This window comes from Neopsephotus bourkii, unplaced genomic scaffold, assembly GCF_033783945.1.
Source record: "Neopsephotus bourkii isolate Nb327-2 ecotype Australia unplaced genomic scaffold, CSIRO-AGI_Nbou_v1 NB_1625, whole genome shotgun sequence".
Classification (NCBI taxonomy): Eukaryota; Metazoa; Chordata; class Aves; order Psittaciformes; family Psittacidae; genus Neopsephotus; species Neopsephotus bourkii.
The window spans coordinates 49,644-55,643 of record NW_026902100.1 but is presented as its reverse complement, the minus strand read 5'-3'; positions in this window follow the sequence as shown (position 1 = coordinate 55,643).

The window sequence follows — 6,000 nt, the reverse complement described above, 5'->3', positions numbered from 1 at the left end:
CCTCCTTCCACGACCTGTAAACTCTTCTCTTCCACTTGAGCATACCCAGCAATTCCCTATTTAGCCACGCAGGTCTCCTGGCCCTCTTCCTTGACTTCCTATGTGTCAGGATGCTCTGATCTTGAGCTCGGAAAAAGCAGTCCTTGAACGTCAACCAACTATCTTGGGCCCCTTTACCTTCAAGCAGCCTTACTGTCCTGGGTTTAGCAGCTGCAGTCATTTTTTCTCCTTCCTGGTAGCTGGTGCAGTGCTGTGTTTTGGCTTTCGGGCTGGGAACAAAGCTGATGAAAATTATGTTCTGGTTTGACCAGAGACTTTGTGAGCCTCATGCTCTGCCAGGGAGGAGGGGAAGCCGGGAGGAGGCGGAGACAGGACACCTGACCCAAACTGATCAAGGAGGTATTCCATACCACAGCACGTCATGCCCAGGGGGGAACTGGGAGTGGCCGGAAGAGGGGGTGGCCGGGAGGACGGGGGGTTCTGCGGGGTCGGACTCATGGTTCGGAGCGTGGTATTGTACTCCTTTCCCTTGCTATTTTCTCTCATCATTGTTGTCGTTGGTGGTAGCGGTGGTGATTTGTATTGTACATTAGTTGCTAGACTGTTCTTATCTCAGCCCATGGGAGTCGCATTCTTTCGATTCTCCTCCCCATCCCTCTGGGAGCGGGGAAGAGGGGGCAGCCCCTGGGGAAGGGGGGGGGACTAACGTGGGTCTCGATTGCTTCCAGCCTGGCACCACTCACTGGGAGTAAGTGCACAAGAGTTCTGGCCGGGGTTAAACTACGACAGTTATTTTTGGCGCCCAACGTGGGGCACGAAGGGGTTGAGATAACAGCAGATCTGACCGGATTAATAGTCACTCGTCACAATGCTGATTTATTGGCTCTCAAAGTTGTTCCTCTTGATCTCACAGTTTCAGGATATCGTACCTTACTTCCATCTGGTATTTGCTGTATTAGTGTTTTTCAAGTGTGGGGCTTGGGCTAAAGGTTTTGTCTCATTGTACTTTATGTTAATGACTTGTAATACAATAGAATCATTGATCATGAAACTTATCTGGCTTATGTTCCCAGTATGGTCACCACCTTTATACTTTGGGAGGTATAAAATAGAAGTGCTTAGCAATTACACATCTTTTTTCTCCTTATCGGGTGGTCAACCTGTGAAGGAGGCATTCTTTTACCCTCCCAGTCCTTCCCCCAGAGCATTTACAGCATCATTTGAGAGTTTTGAATGGCCTCTTAATGCTGTTGAGACTTGTTTGCTGATTGTGATGGGGATCACCATGTTGGCACGTATACAGAGTGTATTTTGCCCACAACTATTTCTTCTGTTTTCAAAAGTTAAGCAGAGTCAGGTTTGGGTCTTGTCTGGGGTTAAACGACGAAGTAGGAGGACCAAGAGATTTTCTCTGAGGCTGGACAGTCATGAGTGGCAGGGTGTGTGGGACAGTATGGGCAAGTATCTAGGTCAGTGGGCCCCTCCAGTACTTTGGAATTTCACCACCGAACAACTGCAAAATCCAGAAGAATTAGTAAAACACTTAAATGAGGTGTGTGGTCATTCTGGCCATACCAGAGACGGACAAATCATGGCAACGTGCTGGGGCTTGGCCTATGCTTACAGAGCCATGTTCAATGCTTTCCAGCACCTTCAAAAGGAAAAAAATGTCGCTGGATCTGAGGGAAAAGCAACAGCCAGTACAGATACTCCAGCTCCAAGTACAGCAGCTACACCATCCCCAGCAACAAGTACAGACACTACTCAAACTTTGGCTGTAGCAGATAGCACAGCTACCCCAGCGGCAAGTACAGCATCCACATCACCCCCAGCAACAAGTACAGTCGCTACTCAAACCACAGTGATAATCAATGCAACTAAACCAGAGGACCAATTCGTACCAATATCAGTTGCCCCTGTACACAAGAGAAAAAGCAAAAAGGAGGCAGGAAGGTTACAGCAAGATGAAGAAACAATGTATCCACTACTCGATCCAGAACCTGATCAGGAGTCATCATCACATGATGAAGAAGAAGAAGGAGAAGTGACTTCTCGACTTCGGACCTCAACCGAGCTACGGAATATGCGAAAAGATTTTACCCGTCAACCAGGGGAGCACATCATCACCTGGTTGCTCCGATGCTGGGACAATGGGGCCGATGGTCACGAACTAGAAGGTACAGAAGCCAAGCAGCTGGGATCACTTGCTAGAGAAGGGGGAATTGACAAAGCAATTGCAAGAGAGAAAAAGTCCCTCAGTCTTTGGAGGCGGCTCTTGGCAGCTGTCAAAGAAAGGTTTCCATACAAGGACGATGTTATGAGTCGTTCGGCCAAGTGGACTACTATAGACAAAGGCATCCAGTCTCTGAGAGAATCAGCCATCATAGAGATGATCTATCACATCAAGCCGAATAACGGGAATATACCCGTAGATCCAGATGAAGTCGAATGTACACGACCCATGTGGCGAAAACTTACACGGAATGCACCATCATCATATGCCCATTCATTGGCAACAGTAACCTGGAATGACATAGTACCACTAACAGTGGATGAAATGGTTCATAAACTCCGCGAGTTCGAAGACAATCTCACCCCTTCCATCATCTCAGCTGTGGAAAAACTGTCCCAGGATCTCAAACAATTGAGGGACGATATATCTGACTTATCCAACTCCTCGCGTGTATCAACACATGTTTCAGCTATTAACAAAAGGCGTCCCACTGTTCGAGAGAGGAGTTACAAGAGGTATACGCCACGGTCTACCCTATGGTTTTACCTGCGGGATCAAGGAGCAGACATGACAAAGTGGGATGGAAAACCTACTTCAGTTTTGGAGGAACGGGTGAGTGAACTGAAAAAGAGGAGCAAAGGCCAAGACTGATCGTCCCATGAGAGCTACGGCTTCAGTCTCTGGTGAGCAGTTTCCCAGGTGGAGTGGAAGAGCTGATTTTACTCCAGCTCCTGTGATAAAGAAGAATAATCCCTTTCAACATGACTTAAGCGTCCAATCCTGTGATGACTATTAGAGGGGCCCTGCCTCCAGCCAGGTGGAGGTAGGGGACAATCAGATTTACTGGACTGTGTGGATCAGATGGCCTGGCACATCAGTCCCACAGAAGTATAAGGCTCTAGTAGATACCGGTGCACAGTGTACCCTGATGCCATCGAGCTGTCAAGGGGTGGAACCCATCTATATTTCTGGAGTGACAGGAGGATCCCAAGAGTTGACTGTACTGGAGGCTGAAATCAGCCTGACTGGGAGAGAATGGCAAAAGCACCCTATTGTGACTGGTCCAGAGGCTCCATGCATCCTTGGCATAGACTACCTCAAGAGAGGGTACTTCAAAGACCCAAAAGGGTACCGATGGGCTTTTGGTATTGCTGCTTTGGAGACTGAGGAAATTGAGCAGCTGTCCACCTTGCCTGGTCTCTCAGAGGATCCTTCTGTTGTGGGGCTGCTGAAAGTCGAAGAACAACAAGCGCCAATTGCGGCCACAACAGTGCACTGGTGGCAATATCGCACCAACCGAGACTCCCTGATTCCGATCCATCAGCTGATCCATAGACTGGAGAGTCAGGGAGTGATCAGCAGGACCCGCTCGCCCTTTAATAGCCCCATATGGCCAGTGCGAAAGTCTGAGGGAGAGTGGAGACTAACAATAGACTATCGTGGCCTTAATGAAGTCACACCACCATTGAGTGCTGCCGTACCAGACATGCTAGAACTTCAGTATGAACTGGAGTCAAAGGCAGCCAAGTGGGATGCCACGACTGATATTGCCAATGCATTTTTCTCAATTCCTTTGGCAACAGAGTGCAGGCCACAGTTTGCTTTTACTTGGAGAGGTGTCCAGTTCACTTGGAACCGACTGCCCCAGGGCTGGAAACATAGCCCTACCATTTGCCATGGACTGATTCAGACTGCACTGGAACAGGGGCAAGCGCCAGAACACCTGCAATACATTGATGACATTATAGTGTGGGGCGATACAGCAGAAGAAGTCTTTGAGAAAGGGAGGAAAATAATCCAAATCCTGCTGAAAGCTGGTTTTGCCATAAAACGAAGTAAGGTCAAGGGAGCGGGGAAGAGGGGGCAGCCCCTGGGGAAGGGGGGGGACACACTAACGTGGGCATCGATTGCTTCCAGCCTGGCACCACTCACTGGGAGTAAGTGCACAAGTTGTCTGGCTGGGGTTAAACCACGACACTTGCCCATGGGATTTCCCCTAGCAATTGCTTGAAAAGGCCAAAGTTTGCCCTGCTAAAGTCCAGGGTTGCAATTCTACTTGCTATTCTACTGGTCCTACCACACAAGATCCTGAATTCCACCATCTCGTGGTCGCTGCAACCAAGGCAGCCCTCAACCTTCACTCCTTCAACCAGACCCTCCTTGTTAGTGAGGATGAGATCCAGCAGCGCTCCTCTCCTGGTTGGCTCATCCACCATTTGCATGAGGAAGTTATCATCCATACACTGGAGGAACCTCCTGGACTGCGGCTGGTCCAGGAATCCTAGAAGTCATCATGGACTGGCCAGAGGGCAAGGATTTTTGAATGAAACAGGAGGAGGAGGAAGTGATGAGTGCTGAAGAGGCCCCCCCACATAATGAACTGTCAGAAAGTGAGAATCAGTAAGCCTTGCTTACTGATGAGTCCTTCCGTATTGTGGGAAAGCATCGGACATGGAAGGCATGTGTATGGAGTCCCCTATGACAAGTTGCAGGAATTACTGAAGTAAAGGGGGAATCAAGTCAGTTTGCAGAGGTGAAAGCCATCCAGCTGACCTTGGACATAGCTGAACGAGAAAAATGGCCAGTATTTGATTTCTGGACTGACTTATGGATGGTGGCAAATGCCCTGTGGGGATGGTTGCAGCAATGGAATCAGATTAACTGTGAATACAGAGGTAAACCCATCTGGGTTATTGCACTGTGGCAAGATACTGCTGCTCGTGTGCAGAACCTGGTGGTGAAGGTACTTCATGTAGATGCTCATTTACCCAAGAGTCGGGCCACTGAGGAGCACCAGAACAAAGATTTTCAATGAGAAACTTTAACATGAGGTGTTAGTGTGCACTCACAGCCAGCCATATCCTGGGCTGCATCAAAAGAAGGGTGACCAGCAGGTTGAAGGAGGTGATCCTGCCCCTCTACTCTGCTCTCGTGAGACTTCACTTGGAGTATTGTGTACAGGTCTGGTGTCCTCAATATAAGAAGGAAATGGAGATGTTGGAACAAGTCCAGAGAAGGGCCACAAAGATGATCGGGGGCTGGAGCACTTCCTGTATGAAGACAGGCTGAAAAAGTTGGGACTGTTCATCCTGGTGAAGGCTGCGTGGAGACCTCATAGCAGCCTTCCAGTATCTGAAGAGGGCCTATAAGGATGTTGGGGAGAGTCTCTTCATTAGGGACTGTAGTGATAGAACAAGGGGTAATGGGTTAAAACTTAAACAGGGGAAGTTTAGATTGGATATAAGAAGGATGTTCGTTACTGTGAGGGTGATGAAGCACTGGAATGGGTTGCTGTTGTGGTTTAAGCCCAGCCAGCAACCCAGAACCAAGCAGCTGCTCGCTAACTCCCCGCCCCCCCCCCCCCTTCCTCCCCTCCTTCCCAGGGGAATGGGGAGGAGAATCAAAAGAATGTAACTGCCACAGGTTGACATAAGAACAGTCCAGTAACTAAGGTATGACACAAAACCACTACTGCTACCACCAGTAATTATAATGATAAGGGAAATAACAAGGGAAGAGAATACAGCTGCTTACCACCCGCCGACCGATACACAGCCTTGCGGTTCAGTGTTACCATCCACCAAGGGGGCATGATAGAACAACCTGCCTGCTCTGCACTCCAGAGCCACACAGATGGGCCTGTCTGGAGACAGCTCTGGTATCTTGCTTTTTATTTCAGTTTAATCCCCGTGAGTCAGTGAGTTTATTTAGGACTGGAGGGACTGTGGCTGGCTGCAGCTGAGCTGCCAACCTCTGGTTTTCCTTAA